This window comes from Bombus flavifrons, chromosome 2 (genome assembly GCF_040668555.2).
Source record: "Bombus flavifrons isolate JBK064 chromosome 2, iyBomFlav1_principal, whole genome shotgun sequence".
NCBI classification, from domain to species: Eukaryota; Metazoa; Arthropoda; class Insecta; order Hymenoptera; family Apidae; genus Bombus; species Bombus flavifrons.
The window spans coordinates 7,360,143-7,377,845 of NC_138443.1; the positions used below are offsets into that span (position 1 = coordinate 7,360,143).

General features: G+C 35.4%; 1 protein-coding gene across 1 annotated transcript in view; it reads left to right on the forward strand.

Moving 5' to 3' along the window:
- The window catches only part of hwt (SH2 domain-containing adapter heavyweight), a 252,780-nt gene that overhangs the window by 87,647 nt on the left and 147,430 nt on the right, over window positions 1-17,703 (forward strand). The gene's annotated exons all lie outside the window — the stretch shown is intronic.

The window sequence follows — 17,703 nt, forward strand, 5'->3', positions numbered from 1 at the left end:
GTGACGCCACGGTGGTCATTGGTAACCGGAGCGCTTGAACTTCTTACAATTGTAAAAATTGAATGAAAATCGACAGTTAGGACATTTTGAATATAACGGATAAATAGAAGATACTTCGAAATAAAAAGTGCCCCATTGAACAATTAAACATTTTTATTAGAACATCGATAAAAAAAAATGGGAACAAATCTTGCATCTAACGGTGCACTGTGTTTGCATCCATATCTTTGAGGGGTAATCTACGAATATTATTATAAACACAGCTTAGAAAATAATCGTAAATGCTGCTTTATAATCATATAATTGAAGTTAGATCATATAATTGAAGATGTGCACATACTTTACTATTATATATAGAATGAGCAAATACTGTTACTAATATCTTCTACACGTTTCAACAATATATTCTGCACGTTTTGCTTACGACGAAATAACGAATGCGAATGGTTTGTTGAAATAAGCGAAGCCTTGTTATAATATGTCGTTATCAACTGTTACCAAGGCGTCACGGTGGTCACCCGTGACCGCCAATAAGATAAACGGTCCATTGGGGAAGAATGTTGTCTTACATTATCAATTTATTATTATTTTGCCACTATATGCTTTGAATAATAAAAATACTCCCGTGGGGTCCTGAGCGAAACGTATGATTTTGGCGTTGCAGTCAAAGTGTTAAATCTATCAAGAACGATGAAAAACAGGTGTAGTTCTCGCATTAGACACGCGCAACTTTTTATCAGTTGATTGATTATTATCTAACCGGCTATCTTTTACCGTCGCTACGGACTTAACTCATTGGCCACGTGATGCAAGAATATAGCTCAGACTTGTTTTATCTTATCTTATTCCATTGAAACACGAACTGCTGTTTTAATTCCTAATCGAACATTTGTTAGAACGTTAATTGGAACCTTAAATAAAAGTGTACCTTTATTTCCTCTATAATTTGAACAATTCGTAACCATCTATTATTGTTTGAATCTAGTAAACAGAATCTGTGGGTAGGACAGTATTATCTTTAAATTCCCAAATTGAGCGCAAATAATTTAATAAAATCTAACACGACAGATCGGCATCAAAATTTCACAGAAATTGTTGCCATCTGTACAATTTCTTATCTTCCACATAGCATATGACCAACACTTATTCATTCACGCCATAACGACGCTCACGTACATCATCTTTACACGTACGTTCACGCACACACGCGTGTATATTAAAATCGATCGTGATGAATTTACTCACTCGGCAGGTTGTTCTCGTCCTTACAAGCAGCGTTGGGCGAAACTGAAATTACGGGCGCGCGGGGCGAAAGGAAAGAGAGGAAAAAAATAGCTGTCGCGGCACGTACGCCTCTGTGACAACCGGCACTGTGTGTCATCGTCCAACTGTCAGCGTTCCCTTATTTGCCAAGACCGATAGCGCGACTTTATCTGATAAAGCCCGCTGCTTCTTTTGGTAGGGAGCCGCTTTCACGCGCAGCGAGATGCGAGAACGTAACGCGCGCCGCCAAAACCGAATGATTTCCGCGTGTGGTAGAAAATGAAGTCGGCTAAGGGGGAATCGTCGTTGTTCTCTTTGTTATGCGCGAGTCGTCGAAACGAAAGGTAACCGAGGCATTTATTATCGTTGCCACGTTCTCGCGAGAAATAGAAATGGAAAAAACAGTGGAGAAGAAAAAGGAATAAAACAAAAGGGAGGAGAAAGAAAAAAAAGGAAAGTTGGGAGAGTTGGACAAATTTTTTTCGGATATTTTGTTCTTTCTCGTTGGCGTTTTTATGTTCCAGAGGATAGATGGAATTAATTACGAAGTTTACATAGGCGTGAGATTTTTAGATCGATATCAGATACCGGCATGGCTGTGTTGCACGACGAAGATCGTAACGTGTGACGGATTTCTGTTTCCATTTTGATTACTTGACCGGTCCATGGTGACAGTTAATTATGGATGAAAAATCGTAACTGGCCGATGTGCAGCATCACCCTTCTATAGCGGGACAGCCTCGTTATGCTGCTTCCATTTTAGTTCACCCTCCGATGGTCATCGTTGATAATCTTCGCGTGAAATCTCGGATTATGTTTCATGGGTCGCGTTCTTGGTGCGCGTCCCTGTTGCTTCGAATATTTCGACGAATCATAGATTGGACACTTAGGTTGCGTTTGTTGAATATTCATTTTTTAGGGGATGATTTGTTTATTATTTCATGACAGAGAGATATAGGAAGAAATTTGTTCACTCCGATTTCTAATTTAGTACGATATTGCGATGGTTCGTACTCGGTTTATGTAATAGATCATTTCGATTTTTATCATTAATTTGATATTATGATAGCTATAGTCGAATTAAAGTAAGTCGACATAAATGCATTTTTCGATAAGCGATAAACGTATATTCGTCATAACGTTTTAATATTTTAATACGTAGCTTTTCTTATTTTATTTTAATCCTGTTTTTAATTTGTGTTTCGCAACGGTATGATAATAATTGTAGATATTGATTAAAAATGTGAATGTTATTTCAGTCTCAGATGGTGCAATGTAATTGATCGTTTCTATGTATCAATTATGGATATCGTAGATATTTTAATTTTATTCAGTACCGTTTTATGGCCAACTTAAGAATATTTTATTATCATATCGATAATATAGTTATTGATAACGATATTTGTTTAGGATGAATAATCAATATGGAAAAATATCGGACCTCGGCTTTCAATTGGCTGTCATGCACATCTAGTTTCACTGTGTTTCCTATTGTTTGTATGTTCTAACGTTTTATCAAGTAGTTTCATTTTAATGCAACACAAATATTTACTTGGCTCTAAAAATTAGTTTGTCTTTGGATAATCGCTAGCTTTAGTTGACAAGACGAAAACCACTTACAGATCTAAAAAATAGAATACTGGCAAACAGACGAATATAAAGCACAAAGATGATTGTAGTCAAACATCATGATGATTATAATACGATTATTCTTATTATAAAACAATATTAACGATTCATATGGAAATCATAGAGTTAGAATATACATTGATGCGTGTAAATCTACAGAAATGTTCAAAATTTTCAAAACATTATCAATAGCAATCATAGTCACTATCACTTTCCAGGAAAATCTATCTCTATAATCATCAAATGTATCTTTAAAACAATAAAGCAATCTTTACGTGCTCTTAAATTCCGTTCTAGTAATTCGTGCCTGTAACGAAAGTATTCGTCTGCAATGCACGCGTGTCACGAAACCAAATACGAGTACACGCGTATGATATTCTATACCCAGCCTCATAACGACCATCCCTCATTTGAATCCCTATACGAACGTCACATCAAAGATATCCGAGCAGACCATCCCTCGATGAGGGTGTAACACCCACTGACCATAAGTCACTTATGTAAATCCGTGAGATGGAAACACGCGTCACTTCTCGGCGTTGCGCGATGTCTACGAGGAAACAAATTGAATTTAATATTCAGCGTTTCCATGGGTTAGCGTGGTCTTCGTCGCCGTTTTAAAGTTTTACGATAACGCTTCGACTAAAGTTGTTCGTCTGGGACGAACGAAAATTACGGAAGCCTAATGATACAGATATGAAACTGTTTGTAGAAAAGACGGGAGAATTTGTATGTGTTCGATTGGAGAAGTTTTGTGAATACATATTTCGTTGATGTCATTTGGCGTTGAATTTTGAATGGAATAGAAATTGCGATGATTTATATGATTTTCAAGCACTGTTTCGATTAGTTGTAATGGTCATTCATTTGAATTCTTCGTATTTCGTATTGTACTACTTGTTGGAAAGATAGAAGATTTATTTGATGAAGACAATGCTTTAAATTTGTATATCGATAGTGTCTCATATTTATTCTGCAATATATTGTTTTATGGTTATTTAATGCAATGTATTTCATAACGTTGCGAAATAAATTTGTAGTAGAATATAATTGCGCCAAATAATAATATTGTGTGATTGTTTCGTGAAATACACTGAATCGTTCTATATAATGCAAACACGGCACGTATTATAATCCTCTCCCATAATACTCTAACACATAATACTGTTGTACATATGAAACGCGCCTTAATAACAAATAATAGTACGTTGTATCGTCATTATACGTGACTCAGATATTAAACAAGTAATTCATTTAAATATCTTTCTTGTAATTTCAATTAGATAAAACATATACTTTCCTATATTTTTAATCAACTCAATTTCGCAGTATGCTCATCTTATCAATCGTTTTATTTGTCACAGAATAAATATATTACATCTAGTAACAATACAGTGTTATTAAGAACACCTATTCCGAAACTTGTGCAGTTTCTTCTAAACTGAATCACGCAACTTCCCTCGATTCTCTTGGTTTTTTCTTCGTGTTATTTCAAGCCGTCACGAGATATCTTCCGATACATCTCGCGATCGTGACATATCGCATTTCTTAGACAGTGAAAAACGAATACTGATATTACGTTCTCGATATTTCAGAAGCTTTTATCTAAATCGCTTAGCCGGCAGCGAGTTCGACCTCTTTATTCGTGTGTACGTCACACCTCGCCACAATAATTCGCCAGGACTTATTTACCAGTTATTGTCCCTCTCTGCAGTTTTAATGGGTCAATGAAAGAAAGGTGTGCGCAGCTGCATTCAGCCAGCCCACAAAACAGCTTAATGAGATGCTACTCCTTTTTCGTTCATTGAGTTCGGCACAGAACGGTTAGAGGGAGAAAGAAATGGCGTGAAGGCACGGAACTACAGAGGCAAGTTAACGAAATAAGCTTGTGATTGCGTTTCGATACCGAGGCTATCGGAAGAACGTCAATTTATTCGCGCTTAGTACTTCCCTTTCTGTATTTTATTACTTTTTCGGCTTAATTTAGAATTTACAAATAAAATTGTTAATAAATATGAACATATATATATATATATTTCTTTTCATTACTTTCTTGTGTTAATTTATTATTTATGAGCAAAATTATTAATAAATATTAATTAATTTTGATTAACGCTAATCGATAGAGCGCAGATTTTTGTTTGTGCATTTTTTTTATAGAAAATACGAGAATGCAAAGATACATAGTATTTAAAATACCATAATGTTGATTTTGTTTTGAATTGGATTAAGAGAGCAAGACCGAAAAGGGGAAAATGTACTTTTTTCTTTTTTAAGTTATACTTTTTCGGATAATTCTTGCTTTGGATTGGTAAAGATGTACAGCTTAAAAGTTCCGTAGTGAATTGGGATGGAATTGCCAGGGAGAAGCTTCGCAGAATCGCAAAAATGTTTCAAGCGGATGTTTGTGATTTTTATTCCTCTTTAGCGTGGAAAAAATTTTCTGCGTTTAACTCTTCTTTTTTTTATTTGAAGTACGAGATACGAGCATAGAGTTAAGCAAGAATCGAATCTCGTGACTAAGATATAATACGTAGCAACAGAGTTCTTGTATCGATTATAGCCGCGAAGATAACATCGAACGTGACCGTCTTAAGAGATTTTGAATATGAGATTAGGTTTGATTTTGCACCGTAAGCATATTAATCGAGTCAGTATCAAAATTGTTAAACTATGCAAAAATTGGTAATCATACTGTATTTCTTGCATATTACTAAAAGTACCAATTAAGTATACTTTATTCTAGAAAAGTCGTTCAAATAATAGGATTTTCAATAAATGAATAATACAATAACGTTGTTTAACTTTATTGATACCTTGGCGAAATGGTTTGTATGTATAGAAATATTTTATTATCGTGATCACATTATTGTAAAAATTAGATACTGTATATTGACACCTAATTTTACTTATCTGAAATTGCTTATTGAAACAAGTTTGTCGTACAGTCGTTTCTTGCTGATCGATACAAGCGATACGAGAGCATTGTGAAGCTTAATCCGCCAACTACCTCGGTGATTGATTCGTACGTATTCTCGGGCTCTCCTTATTGGGCGTAATCGATCTTTCCCTCCCAACCTTTTTTATTGTAAAGGAGAATCAGTTATCGCGTTTGCTTTCACTCCAGCTGAGCAGTTCCATTTTGTTCGATGGTGAGATGACGGAAATAAGATTTCCATCGCGCGCACCTTCAAGTGTAAAATTTGTGCAACATCAATCTTACGGAGATTAAGTAGAACAGAATAGAATCTTGATAAAGAATGTCCTCGGTAAATTCTGCACACGAAAATGAATATGCATGAAATACGAAGATTGAAAAGAATGTTATCATCTTTCGGCCACCGTAAGCAATATATTTTGAAATTTAGTCTTTGAAACATATTAAAATATTCGGCATCGTTTATCGTACCTATATTATTAATTACATTTTCTCACATTCATAAGTTAGAATATACTTGTTACCCGTTGAAGATTTAGTAATATTAATTATTAATATTAGTAATACAATTATTATTTTGAATAGTACTTTTTCAACACACATTTAAATATACATTTGCTCACTTACATTTAATTCTTCTTAAATATATAGTTACTTGAGTACGTTATATTAGATTCGAAATTGTACAATCAAACGCTAAATCGTATGCAGGACTACGTTATCAAAAATCATTACATTCACGTGTCATTTAAAGTAGACTTTCGTGTTTTATTTAAACACACTATTATTGCAATATTTTTCATATTGAAATCATGGTACCCTTCGTACTAGCGTTTTCTCATTCGCATATAACCACCCCGAAACGCATAATTACGCTAATATCCGGCAACGCGGTGATTCTTCCGTCGCCTTTGTATAGGAAAGAAAAAACAAAGAGACAGAGAAAGAGAGAGAGAGAGAGAGAGAGAGAGAGAGAGAAGACGCGACGTGCGTCGTTCATAGTCGAAACAATTCCCCCGTCGTCGATGGAAAAGCTTTTCCGGTGCGCGAGCATGTGGGCGGCAGAAGAGAGTGTGGGTCCTGCAATATGTCGCATAATTCGACCATTCCTCATACCATTTTTCCATGAACGCTTCGAAGGGAACAAACTTGGAACATGTGTACGCGTGCATGCACGCTTTTGCTGTTTCATAAATACGCGAAGTAGGTGGGCCTGTCGTTTGCTTTCAAAGACAAAGTCGCGAAACGCAAACCGATCCAGGGAATATCGGGATTGTACAGGATTTTATTCCACGACGGGGGATCGTCAAGATCGAAGGAACGCATGGGACGAGCACGTCCTGTTCCCCTTTGTCACCCGTATTGGTAGAAATATGCATGGAACCACGCATAGTTTCCCTTTTCGTCACGATACGCTGACTCTTTTTTTTTCCCTTTCTTTTCGAAACTGTCAATGCCACCGTAGCTTCGATATTTGGCAAATAATTTATCGTGAATTTGTACGTTTCTGACATTGTATGTTTCTTTTACGTAGAAAATTTAATATAGAAATTAGATATTAAGCCTATTATGGAGTATAGGACAAACGAATATATAATTATAAAATTTCAAAACATATAGCTATTATTAAGGAAGATCTGCTGTTTTTAAATCAGTTTAGCATATATTGATAGCATATATTATTATCTTTCACGTATTGGAGTCAAAGTCCTGTGCTATGCTTATAGGTTATTATTCACTGTCATTTTTTATCCCGACTACAAGAAACGACTGGTAATTCTTATCTTTTTATTACTATCACAATCACAACTACTATCACAAATTAATGTAATTAATTAATTAATGTAATATTCAAAGAAATTGATAATGAATAATATTAATACATGGGCGATCCTTCCACAGAATAAACATGAAGAGTCAAATTCGATAGAAAACGATAGAACACTCGATAGAAATACTTGGCCATGTCGTTGACCTCGTGTTAAATGTTATCTTCGCAGACGTCGCGTAAGCTTCTTTCCCGCTTACGATAGCGTCAAAACATGCAAAATTATTCGCAGAAAATGTACGCGTAACGCAGCATTCTTCTCCATCGAACGTTCGTCACATACTCGGAATGTCACCACATGCGTTCAAGAAAAAATTGGTACACGTACAGGTTGAACAGATACAGGTGCAAACAACGTTTGCATGGGAGACAACATTATCATGTACCTGAATACAAAAGGCTCTTTTGTAAAGGCAAGGTGAAATTGCCGTTGAAAAAGCGTGTCGAGTGCTTCTGAACCACGGGCATAGAAAGAGGAGAAAGGAACCGTGTGGAAAGACGGTAATTCTCTGGGAAAGTTTCCGTCTTTCCAGGTCGAGCGGTGGTAATTTGGGATGGACGAAACTGTTGACCCCGTGTATCACCGCGAATGCGAAACTCGCCAACATTCTGTACCATTGTGCATTTTGTAAACAACAAGAATACACTGGTATCCTGCGATTCGCTATCCTGGCTACGTGTATCACGTTTTGTATCCTACGTTTTTTTTCACTTTTTCCTTTTTAGCGGTTAATTCCAGTGTTCTTCTCATTTTTCTTAACTGTTCGCTAATGGGTATGTGTTTTCATTCATTCATGCATGAAATCTATTGGAGAAATTGTTACAAATATTGTTATAGATATTTTGTGGGACGTGTATATTTATGAATAATTTCTTTCAAATCAAATTTGCATATGTACTTTATTCCAGGCTTTAATAGGCTTTTTAGGAAGCTGTTATCGTTACCTATAAGAATAATTAAAATTTACTATTTAATTCATGTTTATTAATCAAGGAAAAGTTTGGTACCTCATTTGATGTATAGATATTGTTCATTTCTTCAATGATATTTCTCTTCATTATCTAAGTTTAGAATTTACCAACATCTTTAATTTCATAGTCATAACAACTTGAAAATAGCTGAAACATTTTGGTATAATTACATGAATTGCATAAGTTACAAGTCTTCTAAAATACCGCATAAATATGTATGTTTTAAATGTCATGTCTCAATGCTGAAACGTTTAGGGGAAAGTCGCTGACCGTTTAAGGAGTTAAGGTTCGCCAGTTCGGTTTCTGAAAGTATCATTAGCGCGGGCCAAAAATCGCTTTTTCATAAAACGCGCGCGCCGTATCTTCCTTACGGGGTTTATCGCGAGAAAATATTCATGTCGCGAGTCTCTCGCAGGGCAACGACCAACGCGAAAGGCTAGTTGCGTCAAACGCGTTTCACACGAGAAATTGCTATTCGCAGCAATTAACTTTGTCCACCTAGTGGAACGACAACCCATCCAATTTCGTGCGTAGGCATTTTCTGATTCGATGCCTGGTATTTCGTGTTATTGGCGTGTAACGAGATACCTGCTTTTGAACGCCCACGTTCATGAATCTAATTCAACCGTTAACCTTATTTACAATATGTGTCGATTATGTATTCCGTTTGATTCCATATTTGTTAATAATATTATATGACTCTTCTTTTTGAATCTATGAAAATGGACCTGTTACAAATTCAAATTGCTTGTTTAAGTAACGCGTCAAGCTTAGTCGTGATTACTCGATTAGTAAGAACGAGTATAGGATTTTGAAAGAGTATTTCAGGTCACCTAAATTGGAAATTCACACTGGTTAAATGGCTTCAAGTTGTTTAAATTCAAGACTAACCTGAACGAAGCTTTAGGGCGTATAATTAGATTAAATTGTTATATGGTTACAGTAAACTGGTGTTCTAATGTTCTACGTTCCTAACGTTTTACTTTTCTAATGCTTTACGCCTTTACTGGAATTTTGGACGTATTGACAAGTTAGTCTGTTAATACACGTCGATAGCATGTAGTGTGTACTAGCGATTTGCTTTCGTACAGTGACACATTGATGTATGTTCACTGGGGTAGTAATTCTGCGAAAATGCATAGTCTTGAAACCATTGTCTGTCAATGTGTAGTCAACTAATACCATCGGCGGCCATGGTGAGTTATACATATAACCTGACAATTAATTTTCATGTTAAATTAACCCGGATAAACTGACATAAAATAATTGTGCTAGGCAAATATCTACTGAACAGATATCTCTAGATTATATTAATAAATTTATTTGCATTAGTATCAAGTTTCATCTTTTTAATTATTGTACTAAACAATTGAATGAAATTAAAATTAAATTATATTAAGGCTTTATTACTCTGAATTAATTTCTTTTGTAGCTAATGCATATACATTTATATAAACTTTTTTTTTCTTAACTTACATTCAAGTAGAATTGTTTTTTTATGATTTTATATAATACTTTTTATTATTGTTTCAAGCAATTCCACAACTCAATATTGTTAAACAAATATCTTCCATTAATCAACTCATCAACGCAATTAATCTAACATCTAACTCTTACTATATCTATTTACATCGTTTTCTACGTTCATTCTTCACCTTATTTCTTTTCTTAAGTTCATTCATCATTCTCATTCTCCCGCGTCGTTTCAAACGCACCCTTCAATCATTCTTCGCGAGATGTCGCGTCGATCGGGGGCGCGAAGTTGAGCAATCGATTGCGATATATCGCAACAGCCCCGGCGCGGAGGTGCGAAGCGCATGCGCAGCGCCGGTCTCGCCGCGATTGGCCGGCGATGATGTCATGCAGTCTCCCCTAAGTCTCTGATATCATCTGCGGGCTTTTCTGCAGTTCACACCGATCACTCGAGCGGCATAGCCGCGTCTTCGGAGATTTTACACCTGTGCCCGAGATCGTCCACACTGTGTGCGACCGTGGACTGGCTCCAGCCGTGTACCAGCCTCTTCCTGCCTTCCGGTCCCGTCCTCCGCGCGAAAAGGTGAGTCCATTTCTCCAGATGAATCGCGATAATCGTCCACGAGCTAACAACCCCGCGACGTTTCGCCACTCACACGTACACACGACCTGTTTCACGTACATCTTCTCCGGTCTCGCGCGACAGTGTGAGTGTAAACATACGTTTACGTGCTCATGGGCCGCTGTCATCGCCACTCTGTTCTCGTATACTGCTATAAATCTCGTGCTCGATTACTGAGTAAGGTTAGGAATCGCTCCTTTTTTCTCTTCTAGAAATATAGATACTTCCGTAATGAACTGGCGGGCAAGTGTAACAGTGTAACGGGAAAATAGAATGTATATATGCGTCTGTATGTATGCAATGATTAAAGCGGGAAAGTAAGTAGAATAAAACTTAGGTTAGGAAGAATTTGATTAGTTGATATAAAAAGGTGATTTTTGTGTACGATGATATTATGGTTTGTGAGATATGTTTCGAGAATGTTGGAGGTTGTAGGAACACGTGGGCTACTTGCTTGTCATGAATCACTTGTCCGACTCGTGACACCGGTTTCTTTATAGCGGGTTTTCAACGAGCGACTGTGACTGTTGCATTACTTTCTGTATGGTTGTGTTGTGCCTGGTTCGGGTGCAATGGACGGCAATGTTATGAATGTTTCCCGGGTAGATTTGTATCAGGGGTATTGTTTCGGTGGAATTCACGTGGTAGGTCAGGTTTTTGCTCGCGCTGTGGTAATTTCTTCACTCGTGTTATTATTGTTTTCTGTAGCGTGTTATTGAATATATACATCATTTCAACGACAGGTCACAATGTTTTATGGTGTTTAATAACTGTTCTTCCCTAAAACTGCCATGTTGCGTTGCTTTTAGTTTTTGCTATTGGGTCAAAGTCGTTTTGATTAAGATATTTGTGAGTTACCGTTAGTTATCACATGGTCTTGTAGGTAGTATAGTGCGTCATTAGTCAGACGGTACTTTCACGGTACTTTTTTTTCATCAAATTTTTGCTTCGTGTTTTAATCTGGAATTTAGTAATGTTTAGACTCATATTGTTCATTTTTAGCAAAAAATAATAGCTTTTAGTAGTATTTACAAAGCATATTAGCAAATTTTTAAATCTTAATATTAAATTATGGAATTTCATAAATTTTATATTTTCTCGAAACTTTTAGTTTTCTTAACATAAAGTTAAATATCCATAGACAATGTGAGACAATATATTGTCACCTACACTAACTTAAGCTGTATTTAAAAATGATGAAATAGACGTTGGATATCATGTCATCCACTTTAAGACCAAACTTTATGTTGTTCCAAACACACACTCGATCATATTTAAATTATAAAAAATATTTTATAACATTCAGACTGACATATTCGTTTGTTTCATGGAAATGATATTTATGTATTGTAATATTTCCTCAATGGAGATTGAAACAAGAGAAAAAACATTTATTTCATTGTCAAGTAGATTTTAATGACATGAAAAATCGGATTGTCGCGTTCTCCGAGCAAGTTTCCGACGAAAAATTTCGGTCCCTCCGATTGGAGTGTGGTCGTTTCTATTTACCGTACTTTCCTCTCATTAACGCGGCCTAAAATCTCACGAGGACACTTCTGTCTCTCGTTAACAACGCACCGCTTCTCCCGTTCTCCCTTAAGCTCTCTTATCGGTCGCTAAAAATCGAAACGTGCGTGAATCCGCGATAGAAAGAAGGTCCAACGCGTGCTTTTGTTCTTTGCCTATGTCTTTCCTTAATTTGTGTTGTATTTTTAGTTCTAAATATTGTTTACAAGTTATCGTTTTGTAAATCATTGAATACCCAAAATTCTATAATTTCATGCATATTTCCAAATATTATGTATATAATTGGTTATTTATTACAATTCATCGAAATACTCACTGTTATTGTCGCTGTTAAACCTTCGTGTCTGGTTGTGATTATAATGGTACACATGTAGAACATGTGATGTTGTAATGAAAGCTGACTAATAAATTTTTCAAATAATTCAAAATTTACTTTTATTCTACAAATTTCGAAGCATGGGGATAAAAGGAAACCAAGTAATCTTTAATAATACAAATAATGCAGTAATCATCATAGTTTGTTCCCACAGATTATTACAAAATTTCAATCAACTTGTATATTAAATCTAGTCTTCCTAATTGTTCAAAATTAATTACTAAATTATTAATTATTATTTTAAAATTTTATTTTTGATTCTTAAATTAATCTTAAAGGTACTCTGTGCTCGATAAAACATATCCGAATAACATATTTCACAACTCTTTCGGTAGCCATTGTAGTTTCAACACTACAACACAACAAAATTTTATATTTTATTTATATTTATTTCCTGAAGTACCGATCCAAGTACTGAAGATCGAGCATTTCGACGATTTCATGATTTTCCACGTTCCGATATTCTCTTTCATATCGATGACCTTAAGGCAGCATTTTCAACCATGTTATATATCGTTTCTCAATAGCGATTCAACTATCGCGGTTATGCTATGTTTCCATGTACATATATATTTGGTGACCACACGTATCGCTGGATGATACATATGTACCTCGAATCCCTCGAAACGATCCTATTTCCGCGAAACTTTCTCCATTGGCAATGAAGTCGATGAACGGGCAAAGTTTCGCTTGTAAGAACTGATAACGCTCGCTGCCTCCATTGAAAAGGTGCGCGCGAACATTGTTCGCTCTTGTTGCGTTGAATTAGAAATTTCTATATTGCTGGAATTGTTTCCGCATAACTCAACAATTGAATTTTAAATACAGAACGTTTGGAGGAGTTGTGCGCAGTAGTTTAAAGTTTTTTTTTAAGTTCTGGAGGTTATCTGTGTTTGTAGTGCGAAAGTTTAGATTATTATATTGAAAAATTTGGATAACGAGGAATTGGTAATTCAGACATTTGAATCGTAAAGAATTAGTGTATTATAGGAGAATAGAATATCTCGAAAGTTTGAGAAGAAATTTGTATGTTGGAAAATTGGAATATTTGGCAATGCAGATAATTGGAAATATAGACGTTCGTATTAGTTTTTTTAGAATAGATTTAAATATTGAAGAATTAGGATATTAATAAATATTTATTTCTAAATAATGTTAGTTATAAATAATGAATAATAAATTCAATGACGAATTACGTAGCATGATAAAGCGTTGGAATTTGGAAATTTCCATAATAAGAAATTAGGTTAATGGAAAGCTTGAATTAGGAAATTTGTTCAATAGAAAGCTAGCGTGTTAAAAGATTCGAATAATGAGAAATTAGTAGATTAGGAAAATATTTAGAAATTGAACAACACATTATAGTACATTAGGGAATATGGGAAACAAATACAATTAGATATATAATAATATAATACAAGATTATTGATTGGAATTGAATTTGCTTTTTATAGAAACTAAGATCTTTAAAGTGCTTCTTTGATATTCCTTTTCGTTAAAATTGCAGCAAATAAGTTCTTTTCATTTTTAACTATTCGCGTCTCTCAACGAAATTGGCCTCTATAATATTATTTACGATTTCAGGTTGTGCCAGTTACTCTGAAGCAACTTCCGCATTCCGTGAAATTCTAACTTTTACGTTCTCCATTTCCTTCTTTATCGATCGTACCGAGGAGACTATAGAATTTAAGTTAGCTACAACAAACGAACTAAAAGCTCCCATTTGAAAATTGATTTCTTTCGCGCTCTCATAATACGATTAGGTAAACAAGTGGTAGTAAATTGGATTCCGCGGACGAATTTATTTAGTAAGTCAGAAGAAATAACCGCAATTTCATTTGTTAAACGATTCCATGAAGCGTTTCCTTACAGAGATCGTTTCTATCCATTTCTTTCGAGCATTAAGAAACTGCACCGTGCTGCAAGATTGGATGGCATACCGTTACTTTTTATGAGATTAATAATGTCTTTAAAGGAATGCGTTGTCCACGATGACTGTCCGGACTTCTGCGGAAATCCATCGAGCACATTTCACAAACGCGATATCTTGGAATCGTTCGTGAAACTATTCTTCCTCTTACACTGATACTTTCTTATTCTTAACGTCATAAACATAAAGTTTTATGCCTTTATCGAGTAATAAAGTATTCTCTGTCGAAAGTTTAATCGTTGATTTTGCTATAAAGGTAGGAGGAGATCATCACACCTTTAGGCTACGAATCATAAATTTGGACCCTTCGTTGTTGTTTTCTTCGAAATAAATGTTTCCTTTATGATGCTGGAACGCCCGCTGTCCGTGTTCCTACGTAGGGGACGTTAAAATATATGTTTATTTCTTTTCGCTGGAGTTAAGAATGTCGTGTAAGAGCTTTTGTTGCAAATTCTTACTTGATCTCCCTCTAAAATTATGACGATAAAAAAATTACGAGCGTATTGATGGATAACACCATTTTCATTTTTTTACATACTTTCGTCTCTTTTCGGTTCGATTATGATACATGGATTATAATTTGTACATTGAACATTATTTTGTCGCATCGTTTCAACGACAATGATAGAAATTTTTCGATTTGTGTTAAATTCTCTCCGTGTGAAATTTCTGTTCTGTATTATTCATATAAATTCTTTTTGCGTTAATACCAAAGAATCTTGTTTATTTACGTAACAGGATATTTTATCTTAGCACGGTTTCGATATCGTTGAACCTCTGTATTTTCTATAATTAACGAGTCGCATGAACTTGTTTATTCGGAATAATACACGTGTATCGTTTGGTTGTTAAGTCAGTGATGCAGAATGTCTGTGAAACGAACGAGAACAAGCGCTGGTATTCCACTGGGACCTTCGATAAAAATTATTCCAATAAGAACACGTCGATCGAGAATCTATTCGTTTACGTTTATCCGCATTTCCTACCGTCTATATATTTCCTCCTGCGAATATCGACAACTAACGTATTTGTGTTACGAACGTTGAAGAGACGCATGAAATAAGTTATACAACAAAAACAAACATAGTTTCTTTGGCTGTGTAACTTTACATAAAAGATAAAAAACATAGAGCGCTTCAAACATTTGTTAAACATATACATGTTAGAAACTAAAATGTTAAATAGAACACTTTAAATAAGGCGTCTAACAAATTATCTATTTATATAATTATCAATCTATTAATTCGTACATAGTACCTATAATAGCCACAAAAATATTAGCACATGCCCTTATTTTCCAATAAAATGTTTTGTTACCAAGTTCTACATTTCATTCTCATAGTATCAAATTTTTATGGTAGTATTACCAGACGATACAAATTTTGAAGCTAATTAGTTAGTATGATAAAGTACTTACAATAAGTACGTACAAGTACGTACAAGTAAATAAGTACAATAAGTACAATTGTATGCCAGTTCCTTTTGTAGCTATTGTATGGACAATATTACACCTTTTCTACCCTCGTCACAGAAATTAACCAAAATATGCAGGTCAGCAAATTTCTACGATTAATTTAACTTCATTAAGAATATCATCTTCTTAATAACGCTTTCCCAACAAACTTCTCAAAATTCGCACGTACTTCTATAACTATCCACGCACCCACATAACTTCTGCAACCCTCTTTAATAGTTGATCAAACGATATCTCGAAGCTTGGCTATCTCACGATGCGTGTAAACAGTTGGTAATCGCCGAGTTAACCCGCATAAAGTAACCGTTGGTACGCGAAGTTACGCCGGTATACGCATGAATAATATATGCTTGGTCGCGGTGAACGTTGTGTTTTGGCGGCTTTGGATACCGGGAATTCACAGTGGGAATAGCATAGGTTCACCGGCCGCCGCTTAGAGCAGGCCATGTTTATGGCATCACGCGACCACGAGGGTGAGTAACGGTGGAAGAAAAACGCGCGGAATATACGCGTTTCGTCGTTTGGAACGTGGCTGGTAAGAGGCTCAAGCCTGGTCTCGAATAGGTCCCCTGTGTTTTAGAACTATCCGTTCGAACAAGTTACACCAGAGGAAACTTACGAGATACAAAACGATATAGATACTATAAAAGGGACGCGTGTCTGTCGTTTTCTACTGTTTATTTCTACGGTTATCTACTATTTCAGTTGGGGATGTAATATCGGTGTTTAGCTGTATCGAAGAAACAGTCGCACATGTGTTCATATTTTAGTCTACGTTGCCATTATTTTATGAGATACGATTGTATGGGATCGTGTTAAAAGAGACAGCTTTGAATGGCTCATAGTTTACAATAAGATTGTTTCATAAGATTTTAATTTTAATAATTCCCATTTTGAGATTAAACAGCGATAAATGTTAAATGAAGCAGAGTTTTTGTGAAAATTTTATGTTAAGTATTGGAATTATCCAGATGGAGATTTTGGCTAAAATTGACGCTGGATTGTAATACTCATTATGGAATTTTAATACTTTGTGGAAATATTGTTATGTACCATACAAAATCTTCTTTCGGGTTTGCTTAAATCCATTCCTTAAATTTGCCATTTTTCAAACTAGAAGAGCATCAAGCATATTGCCCTCATCGTCGTAAAGTAATCCATGATATGGACGATATCTAAAACAATATAATCCACATACTAAATAAATATAAATCAAAGAGATTAATTTTTTAAAATACAGAAAAATCCCGTTATGTGCTCGTCGTGTTCTAAGATCGAACGAATCTTTCGTAATTTCGGGAGATATTTATCGTTTAAGATTATTTTTCATTTCCGATAGGAAAATATAAGAATGCAAGGGGACTATATGAAAAAAGTTACGTACGAAAATATCAGAAGAATATTTTCGACGAGAGGTTCACCCTCGAGAGTGTAGTGGGCCCTTTGCATTTCAAGAATACCAGTTTCGGTATATCCGTCTCCCCCCACGAACCTTTACACGTTTTCCCTTTGCACGCCACCCACTCCTCGCTCCTGGTCTTTTTCTCTTTAATTTCGTTTGCCGTCAAACTTTTGAGCGGCCAAGCTCTTGAAACTTTCTGATAAAAGAACGTAAATACATTGTTCAAAGACAGTAGCTTTTCTATAGATAAGGTATTAAAAGGTTGTAGA